Source organism: Artibeus jamaicensis, unplaced genomic scaffold (assembly GCF_021234435.1).
Source record: "Artibeus jamaicensis isolate MK-2021 breed Jamaican fruit bat unplaced genomic scaffold, CSHL_Jam_final contig_793, whole genome shotgun sequence".
NCBI lineage: Eukaryota > Metazoa > Chordata > Mammalia > Chiroptera > Phyllostomidae > Artibeus > Artibeus jamaicensis.
This window is the reverse complement of record NW_026521975.1, coordinates 6,599,194-6,611,929: the sequence shown is the minus strand read 5'-3', so window position 1 is coordinate 6,611,929 and position 12,736 is coordinate 6,599,194. Positions and strand designations below refer to the sequence as shown.

General features: G+C 43.0%; 1 protein-coding gene and 1 pseudogene across 2 annotated transcripts in view; both read left to right on the top strand.

The window, feature by feature from the left end:
- Positions 1 to 12,736, top strand: part of ATP8A2 (ATPase phospholipid transporting 8A2) — a 580,506-nt gene that overhangs the window by 352,797 nt on the left and 214,973 nt on the right. The gene's annotated exons all lie outside the window — the stretch shown is intronic.
- On the top strand, positions 6,161 to 6,259 carry LOC119043233 (uncharacterized; annotated as a pseudogene).

Sequence of the window (12,736 nt, the reverse complement as noted above, 5' to 3'; positions counted from 1 at the left end):
ATTGGGATATAAATTATAAGAATAGTTTTTATTAACATGAAATCGTGGGTCCTTAGGTTTGTTGGTTTGTCTTCTTTAAGATAGAAGTTGACGCTTATTATCTTGGGCACTGTTTGTGCCAAGCATCGTGCTAGGCACTGGGGATGCAACCGACAATAGTCCTTGCCTTCCAGGAATGGGTCCCACAAAGGACACAGACACATGGGTGGTCATTTCAGTATTCTAACGGAGGTTTACCAGGGATGGTGGAGGTCCGGAGGAAGAGGAGGACCGGGTTAGGCTGGTGGCATGGAAGGAGGGTCTAGGAAGGAGGGCCTGGGTTGGAGAGAAGCAGCAAAGGAGACCCGCTAAGGAAGAGGTGACATTTGGTTTTCAGAATGGCATAGAGAGCAGCTGAGGGGAGACAGGAAGCTGGGGGTTCGGAAGAGAAGATTTTTGTCAGGAAAAAAAAAAGCAGGGCAGCAGGAATGTGGGTGGAATAAACCAGACTCATATATTTTTAAAAAACTAATTATTTCCATTGCAGTTGACATTTAACATTGTATTAGTCTCCAGTGTACAATGTGGTGATCAGAGATTTACAGAGTGATCATCTGATAAGTTTGGTGCCTATCTGACACCATAAATAGCATTATTGCAGTATTATTTACAACCGCCAAGACATGGAGGCGACCTCAGTGTTCACCGATGGATGGATGGATGGATAAAGAAGATGTGGTACATCTTCTCCAATGGACTATTACTCAGCTGTGAAAAAGAATGAAATTTACCATATGTGACAGCATGGATGGACTTAGAGAGTATTAAGCTAAATAAAGTAAGTCAGCTGGGGAGAGACAAATACCATATGATTTCACTTATATGTGGAACCTAAGAAACAAAATAAATGAACAAACAACAGGCTATTATATATTTTAAGGTATAATTGATACACAAAACCTGCACATAATTATTAGTGTGCACAATCTGATGAGTTAGGACACATGCAAACACCGTGAAACCATTAGCCCAGTCAGGGTGGCAGACATGCCCATCACGTCTAAAAGCTTGATCAGGAAGCCCCTTGAACGGTGATCTCCTAAGCTTAGGCTCATCTCTGCAGGGGACACTGAGGAATTTAGGAAAGAGAGCAGTGGGCACATTGGCCTGTGAGCAGAGCGAGCCTGCAGTGAGTCAGAGGAGTGGAAGGCAGCAAACCCACTGTGTTTGTTCAGATTTTCTTTAAAAGTGAAGAGGAAATTAAAACAGTATTTTCTGTTTACTGTTGAGAAGAATAAATTATTTAAGATAACTGTAATATTGTCCCTGTAGTTTCTAATCATCTATGTCTGCGTTTATGTTATATAAAGAGCTCCCTCTACTTGTATATGTAAAATTTCTATTTTGGAAGAGTCGCTTGGGAAAAAATAGAAATCTTTTTTTGGATGACGTTGATAGTTCAGTAAAGCAACATAGTAGTAACCTTTCCCTTTAAAAGCACGATAATTTCTTGTTTCATTTATCCAGGGTTTTAAATCGAAGTGAGTTTTTTGTTTGTTTGCTTGCTTGCTTTTACTACTGCAACACAGTATATGGAAACTCCTAAACTTACAGTGTGGTCACATCCAGATAAACCCAACCTGTCAGACATCGTAGCTGAACTCCCAGGGTGACAGCGAGCTTGTAGCCACACTGTTGTCTGCAACAGTCACAGTCCCTTCTCCATATACTACACAAATCCTTTTTTTTTTGCATTTTTACCTTTCTTGAAATAATAAAGCATAGTATGCCAGAAATGTTGTGTATTTTCCTCCATCTTCGATATTAAAATGGCTACAGAAAAATTCACCAATTTTGATTTTTTAAAAATGCACAGTGATATGACAGCTGTCACAATGCAATCTAACAAATTATTTTTCAAACAATGTTAAAAACAATTAAGCACTACTAGAGCCATCTTACAGAAAAAACAAATGAACTTCTGGGCCAATCCAATATGTGAGAATGTAAATATCGTATAATGCAGTATGATTTGACGGCTACAGTATACAGCAAAGGTAGCCATACAAGCCTTTAAAAAGGAGTATGGAATTGAGCAAGGCCTTGAAGGATATTTAATCAAGCTTTTGTTCTTAAGAACTTATTTGCTTTTTTGTTACAAAAGTTATACACATTAATGATGTGAAACTGAGAGAACAAAGTGAAGGAATAATATACCTAAATCCATTCTCTTCAGAGAGAACCACTTTCTAAAGTGTTTCTTTCCAAGTTTTCTCACTGTGTGTAGTCTTACCTGTCCATATTCCGGTGGGTACATTTTGGATCTGCAGCATTCTCAATGGTGCGGTACTATGAACAGTCCTCTGAGGACTGTGCGATGCCTGTGACCTTGTCTGCTTATCCATTTACTTGTATTGGCCAAATTCCTGGAGTGAAGGGACTGTTAAGTTACGTGTAGTTGCATATATCCTTCAGTAGTGTATTAGGCTGCCTGCTTACTCATGTTGGCATTATGTATTTTTAGCCCCTTTAGTCTTTGCCAAATCTGTTTAAACTGTTCCCTTTACCCGAACTGTTCTTCTGTCTGTGTGGCCCACCCTCTCTATCATTCTGTCAGAACTAAGAGAAAGGCTTCTGTGATGTTTTTCCCCCTTAGTCTTCTTCTTTTTACTCACCACTCTCCACTGCACCTTTGGCTGAACCGTTAGGTTCTGGCAGTCTTTACTTCCCACCTGGTGGGAGGGGAGTGTAAACCACTCAGGTCTGACTTACTGGAGAGTAGAGAACGGGGGGCAGGGATGGGGTCTGGGTCACTGTGGGCTCTTTGGACACTCCCATGGTATTTTTTACCAAGCTGGGCCTTAACAGAAGGGACAGACCAGGTCAGGCAATGTAGTGAACTTGAGGCTCCACTGTTCAGAGAAATACTAGCCTGACTGCACATACAAGAACACTATATGAGCTAAAACAGCAGGTAAACCCGGGATAGGGAACCACAAACAGACGGGGCTGATGCACACTGGGAGCCCACAGACTGAGTGATAGCACTCATGGTGTGTGGTCCCGCAGCTGCCCCTTAGTCTCGACCTCCATACATTCACAAAACCATTGCTGGATTATTCAGCGCCCAGCCCAGTACTGGTTCACATGAATGTTGGCCAGACACTCTGGGTTGTGTGGTTATTCACTTCCCCTTCCCTTTAATGAATACATTACTCTGCCTTCTTTCCAGACTAGAGCAATGTGCAGCTGTAGGTTTGGAGACTCATTCCAGTGCAGTAGGTCAGTCCACAAATATTAGCTGAGAGCCAACCATGTGCCAGGCATGAGGGTGAGCACTGGGGTTACGTGAAACAGTAACTGGGCGCTGGTTTTCATGGGTGACAGAGAGGGATGACCTCTTGGTGCCTGTGATGCCATCTCCCAGTATCTCTCTTAGAGACCTGTGCTCATGAGAACTGGCAGCCCCAAGAAGGTTGGGAGGCAGTGCTCTGGGATGCAGCTTCTCTTTGCCTGCATGAAGATCTTTCCCCTGGTGCTCAGCGAGTGGGTGTGCACGCGAAACAGAAATGCCCACCTGTGTCAAAACTGAGCCCCTGGAGTTAAGGAGAAGTCTGACCTTAGTTCATATAGCATCTGGAAGAAATAGAAAATGGCTGTTTCCTAATCACCATTAAAGTACATTAAGCCAACACTCGGGCATATTTTTCTCTCCTTCATTCACTCAAGGACTTGAAAAGAAGTTGGTCTCCTCCCCTTTCACTTAGCACCAGGTCTGTGTGACTTATTCCGAGAGCTGTTAGGCACACTGCAGATACCACTTGACTCAGTCAGGATTGATAGCCCCGTCTTATCACTGTAGCACCTCAGAGGCATGAGGCTATCTGTCCGCATCTAATTTAATTGCCCCGTGCATTTATATTGGTTGAAGAGTTTGCTGCAATCTGCAGAGCTGGATTGCTTAATATAGTTTCTTTGTTCTACTAATGACCTAAACTATATAATATGCTGATAAAGAGTCCCAAAATGTGCAATAAAAACTGACAACGACTATATGTGCCTATTAAACTCCCTGGCCCTGGCGGCTGCTTTGCTACTGCTCAGGAATGTCAGTGGGTGAGTCAGACAGAAGGGGCTCATTACCGCGCCGGCTGCCCAGGCCCGTCATTTTTATCTTTCCTGGGACCCATGGCCTTCTGTTTGCTTCTTAGAAAAACTTCAACTTTTAGACATTTTGAATGGAAAAAACCTAACTGATTTTTTAATAATATGACTTAATGGGCTGCAGCTAGCTTTCTGGAAAGCAATCAAAACTGTCTTTTCAATAATGTTGGAAAACCTTGTCCTTTGAATGAAAATTAATGCCTTCAGTTTTAGAAGAACCATGCCTCAAGGTTTGTATTCAAATAAAGCCCCTGGAAGTAAACATCCTGGAGAATTGTCTGATGTCAGAAGGAGGCAGGCGGGCCTTCGCTCTTCAAATTGTTTAGATCAAACATAAAGAACAAATTCAATGTGTCATTTAATTTCTCTTTGTATTTTTTTGTCATCATTTCAGAGATGAAGTACTTTTTAGATTCTTTTTTTTCCCATTTGCAATAGCAATAGATTATCTATGATGTAAGAAAATTACAGATTTCATTAGGATTATTTTAGGTTCACTGAAAATGGTTAACTCCTGCAGAAGGTTATTCTATTTCTGGCTTTTCTGGAGTCATTTTACATAGTTAGGTAGGCTTGAAAATTTTTTATATCAGTTTCTCTCCATTTGCTTTAGAAAGAGTGAAACTGATGATAGATTTTCATTTGTATTGATGGGACCCCAATGGGGGTATTGGCTATTCTGTTTTACTTTTGGAGGTGAGACTAAGAAGAACCCCATTTGCAGCATGTGACTGAAAAGCATCAGTCGCCCACATTTGACGTTGCCTGAGGTGAAGCTCGTGCTCGCAGAGGTTGTACGTGTTTCATGTGTTTGTAATTTATTCCAGGGAACAGCGGACATCATTTTGGGGTGCGAGGCTACATTGGGCTAATTGTACGGTTTTAATCATTCCAAAGTTCTTTCTTTGTTCCTCATCTACTCTCTGCTTCCAACTTCCATACATGCCATTTCCCTGCAGTACGTATCAGAACCACTGCTGTTACCTCTGTGCTGCATCTCACATAGGCATGGTTAGCAATACCGTCGTATACCAAGCGCTGTATCAGATGTATGGATGGTTAGAAACTGAAGACATAGTCTTTACCCTGAAAGAACTTGCAACCATGTCTGTGTTTATATGTATTCATATTCAGTGTACTTGAATGTTAGTGTGAATATGTTATATAATTTGATGGGTTAGCATATAAAGAAAGTCTATATAAAATTACACATGGAAACAATTCAGTACAGAACTCTAAGAGATGACAAATGCAAACAGGGACACACCAGCCAAAATTTTCTTCTCTGCTGGTTTTCATCCCATCTTCATGCTAAAGATCCTAAGGCCAGCGATTTATGGGGGAAGAATATTTTCCTCCAGGACTAGCTCAGGGCCCAGATGGTGTCCTCCGTGGAGATGTGATGCATGGTGCTTGGTGGTTGGTCCAAGCATCAGGTAGAAACAGAGATATGAGTCTTTCTATCCTCCCTTTGGAAATGCTTGTCCACCTGTGCAATATGTTTGGTCTTCATGGCTCTCTTGTGAGGCAGACGACAGTGGTGTCATCCCCAAATTCCAAGCAGAAAGCTGAGAATGGGGGATAAGGCGACCTTGTTGTGTTCTGACAGTGTTGAGTAGAAGCTCTCTAGCACACGCACTGCCCCCAGTGTGGCCTGGCCCTGTTGCTGAGCAGAGTGTCCAAATGGATGCTTCCACAGTCGCCAAGAGTATACCAGCTGGGTGAGCATGCAAACAAATGCCGGACTGAGACAGGCACATTTAGGTTATGTCTTGGACGTATGTTAGGTTTCTGTGGCCTTTGGCACATGGTATTGACCTTTCTGAGATGGTCAGAATGACACGATTTTTCAGAGTTGCAGTGAGGATTAAATTAGCCAGTGCATGGGAGGCACTTCGTCCAGGTACTGATGAAGAAATAGCATGGGCTAAAGCAGCACTTGTTGCTGCTGCAAAATTACTACGATTGTATGATGTCTCATATTTTTGCATTCAACGTAAAAAGTATAGTTTTAATAGTCCCCTGGGCATGTGCTACAACTGGAGCAATGCAGAGAAGGTGAGCATGGCACCTGCCCAGGCATGACCTGCAAGTTTGTGAAGCGTTCCATATTTTTTTTTTTTGAAAAAGCAGGATAATTTTAGAGTTTAAGGAACATTGGAATTCTCATTGCTGGTCACAGAGAAAGAAAAAAAAACCATAACCAGGGAAGTATTACATCTGGGTAAACAGAGGCAGGGATCCAGTTATACCCCAAACCCCTTGAAACATCCTTTGATTCCTCACCCTGGAAGCATTCCCTGCCGTTCCTTCTTGTTCATGTTCACAAATGGTCATCATCTGAGTTATTTTCACGCTTGCTTACAGCTTTAACAGTGAGCACACCAAAAACTTGGAAATGAATGGACTCTCAAAGAGGTGGTTGGGGGGAAACTGTTGGAGGAAGAGTGGAATTTTCTTAGCAACCCATAGGACCCTACAGGCTTCCCCACATCAGTTATTATCACCCCAGGTCACAGCATCTGGTTTTACCTTGTAAAATCTGGGTGTCGGTCATTTGATAAAAAGAGAAAAATCTCCCATCCAAGTATTAACCAGGCATGACCCTGCTTAGCTTCCGAGATCAGACGAGATTGGGCACATTTGAATACCATATGATCTCACTTTTAACCGGAACATAATCAACAAAAGACAAAAGCATACAAAATATAATCAAAGACATTAAAATTAAGAACAATCTAACAATAGCCAGAGGGGAGGAGGGAGGGGACAGGGGGGAGAAGGGTTTTCGGGAACTACTATAAAGGACACAGGAACAAAAGCAAGGGAGAGGGTGAAAGCAAGGGAGGGAGGTGGGTTTGGAAGGGGTGGGGGAGGGGTGGGGAGAAAATGCGGACAACTGTAATTGAACAACAATAAAGTAATTTTAAAAAAGACAAAGAAAAACTGTTTCTGCAGTTTCACTGCACAGACACAGTGCATGCTTTTCTCACCTTCATACCACTGGGGCCCAAACGAAGGACCGGCATGCACTTACCACTTTGCCTTGGAAACTGGGTCCCTCTGATTTAAGTGGGTGATAGGACATTTTTGTTACATTACTTGATAAAAATTATAACACCACAGATATCACTTCTTCAGATTCTATCTTTAGTGTATACAAATTCAACTTAATGAGATACTATTATGTGTGTGTGCGTGTGTGGGAAAGCATGTCCACTGAAACTTGGCTTGCTGTGACACTGCTTTAGCTGTCCCTGTCACATTCCCTCGGGTGACCCTGAATTTGGTGGATGATTCCCATTTTGAGCCACAGGCTGGATCTAATTGCAAGGCCTGTCTCGCCTGCCTTCTCCATTGTTACAGAATGAGAAATAAAAGCCTCTGCATAAAGCTAGGAGTCCCTGCTGTGTGTGCTCCTGAGCACCTTCCCTCTATTTCTTAAGTTCCTTGCCTGGAATTCTCTTCATTCTGACTCTACTCTCATACTAGCCCCAACCCAAGTGGCTGTGCACCTTGCTAGCCCTGCTTTCTGCCCTGCGGGCTGCATGGTCTCGTCCCCTGGTCCACTGCAGCTGCCAGCCAGGTGAGTGTGGCAGGTGTTGGTAGCATTCAACCCCACCTATCAAACTCCACGAAGGGCACACTCGATTTTGAGGTCACGGCTGTTACTTAGAAAAGATGGGAGCCTGATACACACGTCTGTTCATGTAGTAATTACTCTGAGAAGTGTAGCTGTCGGGCAGACTCAAACAAAGGCTGAGACTTGGGCTTCTCTGAATAGGCATTGTAATGAGCGAATACTCTTTACTCGCCCACGTCCTGTGATCTAACTGCAAGGTGATCATGATTCACACAGTATGATGAGTGTGTTCTTGAACCTGAAATGGAAATAAATATAATTAAGAAGGAGGAGCAAGAGAGCTGTGTTTAACATCTAAAAAAACATTAAACAACAAGTAATTAAACAAACATGTGTTTGTTACTTACTGTGTTTGGTGCTATGGGAGGTAAAGATGAGTAAAACAAATCTGTAAGACCAGACAACCATGGAAACAGACGTACACAGCTAATTTTATTTCAGACCCGATTTGTTCAATGATGGTCTTAATCGGAAGAACAAGTTACAAATTAGGCTTTGCAATAGATTAGCTTGACTACCATTGGAATTGGCTACGGTTTATCTTGCACAGCAGGTGCACAGCATCTTGGGGCTCATGCGGCCTCTTTGTGCTGCCTCTCTCTGCAGACCATCAGGTGGGTGTCCACTGTGCCTGGACTGTCCCCCCATCACCGGGTCCTCTTACCTCTTTTGCCTGATGTCTGCCAACCTTTCTCTGTCACTCTCTAGGACTTCAGCAGACGTATAAATCATCAGGTGTCATTTTCATGTTGTTTTGAGGATGTTGGAATGCTGCTGCTTCTGTTTTTCCCAAAATAGACTAATTTTTAAAACAGTTTTTAGGTTCACGGCAAAGCTGAGGGGGAGGTACAGAGATTTCCTGCAAACCCCCACCTGCCTTGTCGGCACAGGTTCTGCGCCCCTTCCGTCATCAGCGTCCCCGCCCCAGCCGCACATCTGCGACAGCTGGGGAACCTCTCCTGGCGCATCCTTGCCCGCAGTCCACAGTTTCTGTGAGGGCTCGTTCTCAGAGTCGTACGTTCTGTGGGTTTGTACAGACGTACCTCTTTGTTTAAACAGTTTTACAAACTTGGTAATTAAAACAGCATTATCACTTCCTGCTACTGAGATCAAGACGAACGGCTTATTAAACACGGGCTCTGGGTTTGAGAAGGGGTGTGCACGACTTGCGAGAAAGACCTTTGTCTAACTGAACTCCATTCCCACCCAACAAATTCCACTTTCAAATTAGAAAAGAAAGAAAAGAAGAGAAGGCGCTGCATTACTCTGTGAACCAGCTCCCCGGTGTGCCGGTGCGGGTGGCGCCGGCACTGCCGCCCCTGTGGCTCCCGGGGCTCTCGCGTGGGAGGTGGGGTCTGGGCTGGAGGTCGCCAGGGCACAGGCCGCCCTACTTTTTCTAGAGAACAAGTGGTTACCGGCGGCTTACTTATTGGATTGGCTATCAGATGACCTTTGTTCCAGGCGCAGGTGACAGGTAAAGGGCAGGTCTAATTAAAATCACCTTGGTCGTCATCAATTTTCAGTGGTGCATGAGCTCATGATGCCTGGTCCTGAAGGAGCCATAAGCTTGTTCTGAAATGTGGAAACTCCAGCTCTTCTCAGCTTTCCTCTCTGTGCTGTTTCCTATTCCCACGTCCCCACAGCAGAGACCAGGCACGCTGTTTTGAAATACTAGTGAAGTTTGCAGTGGAGAACAATAAGTGTATGTTAAGTTCAAGGAAGGCAAGACACTCCTGAGAGGGTCTTGGTGACCTTAATAAAGCATTTCAAGGAAACAGAGTATCAAATTAATGCTTTTTGTGCTAAAAACATTAAGGTATTTAAATGTGTTACTCTAATCCCTGGTTCATTCTGGGAACAGAAGGATCTAATATCTTTTATTTAAATCCCAGCCTTCCTGGACTGCTCCATTCTTTTCGGCCTAGTACAGAAAGAAACAGATTATAACCAGTTGATTTTAGTGAATATAAAACTGCATGTAATTCGCAACATACAACCTATTAAATTTTGACGTGACACGCGGTGGCCCAGATCTTAATATATTCTACATCATTTAGTGGAGATGTTCAGTTTTCAGAAGCTGTGCTCCTGTTTGAGTGCTACTTCGATTGCTCTGTTTCCTGGACGTGTGATAAAATTGTCATGGACACAAGTACAGATGCATAAATTCTGAAGCCCCAAGCAGGGTATACTCATTTCAAAGCGGGCCCTTTCTCGGCTGCGGAGTAAACTGATCTGGAGCAGACAGGGTGTCCTCCCTTTTTCTGAAAGCGACTCTCAAAGCCTCAGCTGCACAGGCAGCATTTATAGCCACAGCACAGGATCAGGTTATAAGGTTGTTGTTCAGTTAATAAAGAATATCAAGTTCCCTCTCCTCTCGACTCAACAACTGCACAATGGTTGGTCTCTGCCTCCCAGACCGGAGAGAAGAGAACACTCATAGGGCGGTGAAGGCGGTCACCGGTCATGTGTAATTAAGAGCGGTAATAAATAGGCTGCTTCATCCCCAAATTAGTTGTTAGGGTTCCTTCCCTTTAAAATTCTCATTGGTTGAGAAAATTTTTAGAGTTTGAAATCAAGATTTAGAGCCCATATAAGAGCGACTTCAAATTATAAGAATATCTGTCTTAGAATTATTTACATTTAAGCTCTGGATTGTATATTCAAGGCACAGGAAAGTACAGAATATTTTAATTAAGACATGGGCGAGATTGTTTTTCAAGGTCAATACTAAAAGGAGAATCAAGACCAAATTTTGTGCTGTGTGTGTGTAACACTAAGATAATCAGTGGCCTCTTCAACATTTATATTATTATTAGATATTGAATGAGTTAAATGAACCTTTTAAACAGGAGGAAAATTATCAGTAGCGATAGCAATAAATTGTTATAGTGGCAAGTTTATAGAAATAGCACTTTCCAGACCTTCTCATGTTCTCTCTCGATTGTAGCCCGCCATCTCTTCCTTTCTCTCTCTCTCTCTCCCCCTGTCCCTTTTCTTCTCTTCCTTCCTCCCCTTCTCCCCGCCCCCCACCCCGTGTGGTAGGTGTGAAGGAAAACTCAGCTGCTGTTTTCGGAAGTTGAGTCATACCTAAAGAGTGTGTTATGGAATGAGGAAACATTTAACCCTAGTATTTTTGAAAAATGAATACCTAGACCATGGATGGAAAAGATGAAGGCATTAAGAAATAACCCATCATAGACAGAGCACAGTATGGTGATCACAGAGGGAAAGGGGGAAGGTGAGGTGGAAGAGGGTGGAGGGGGATAAACGGTGATGGAGGGAGACTTGACTTGGGGGTGGTGAACACACGATACAATATACAGATGATGTGTTATGAGTTGTGCACCTGAAACCTATATAATTGTATTAAACAATGTCACCTGTGTAAATTCAATTAAAAACATGAGTTCAAAGATACAATTACTGTAAACAGCAACTACAGAGCACTGAATCCCAAGTGCAAGGCCCTTATTCTGGGTCCCTGTGTGATTTCAACAGTTAAACACCCGTGGAGCCATCCCTATACGCTTTCTTTTTTAAATGGACGGGTACCACAGACCGCGTGATGCAAGATGACAGGACGATAGAAGCAGAGCTTCAGAAGAGAGGGCAGATGCAGCCATGCCACACTGGTTGATTGGGTTTTTCTTAGTACCGGCATGGCGCCACTCATCTGCATAGTTTTCACATTGTTCGGAAGAAGGATAAAATTCGATAAAGAGGAAAAAAAGTATAATTTAGTGCCAACAGAAAGAATCTTTGTTGTCCTATAAAAGTCTTGGTTAATAATTTACTACTCAGAGGTAGGTGTGAGAGAGATCACGGAGATTATTTTCTGTATGGCTTTTGGACTCCAAAAGGATAATAAAATCTTTAAAATGACTGGCAAAAATAATACAATCATATCTTTGTACTAATAAGATGCCATGGAAATTCTAAGGTTTCTGTGACTTGAAGTTAGTATAGGCCCAAATATACACACGTACAGTGATCCTAGAATTGCAGCACCAAGATATGAAGCCAGATCATAGCGCAGCTGCCTGCTTCCCACCTCACCCGGCATGTCAGGCTTCATGGCCAATGTCAGCAGCCCGCGTCCGACCTTATGTGTTGTCAAAGGGAGACGGCCTTATGACTGATACTGGTAAAATACAGGAATGTTATCAAAGCATGTATGTTTCATTTTACCAAAATAAGGAATGCCATTGGTACATCTGGGCACTTAGATTCATTGCCCAAGAAGTCCCGTGGCATATGGGCTTGTATTTCACAGGGTCACATGTGGGTTCATGATCATTTCATGCACATTTTTACCACTGATAATGAGCTATAGGTCCATCATTTTATTTAATCAGCAAGTTAAGTGCTGATTCTACTAGGCACTGTGTTGGATAGTCATTAATAGTACAAAGGTACTGAGGTATTTGAGATTATGAAAGAATGTGATTTTTAGGCAAACCATTGTGCAAAGAGCAAGTACATGGTGAGGTGCTTCAATATAAAGACTTGATTGGAAGATTTGCATCACCTGACATCCCTGAGACCATTCGTAAGACTTGGTAAGCCAGTGTCTGTCAACCCCTCGAAGTGCTTATGCAAGACGATGTACAAGGGCTAGTTCTAGGCTTGTAACAGTCAAAGCGTTATGACCGAAGAGCCATGGGAATAGAAAGTCCAGGCTTACATGTTAGCCCTTCCCAGGGGAGCCCTATGTGAGACCAGAGATAGCTGCCAGCTCTGCGTCACTAAGAACTGTCACAAAAACCCGGTAATGTTTTTAAAATTATTACTAGAAAAGAGTCAACACCACTGGCACATTGGATCTGGAAACTGGCTGTGTCCATCTGTAGCTCACAGGAAAAGTGGGGTCTTTTTTACTGTTTTCCACAGATGATAAATTCAGAGCTCATAGTGGTGTCCAGTCACTCTTGCGTCCCTCTCCTTCTG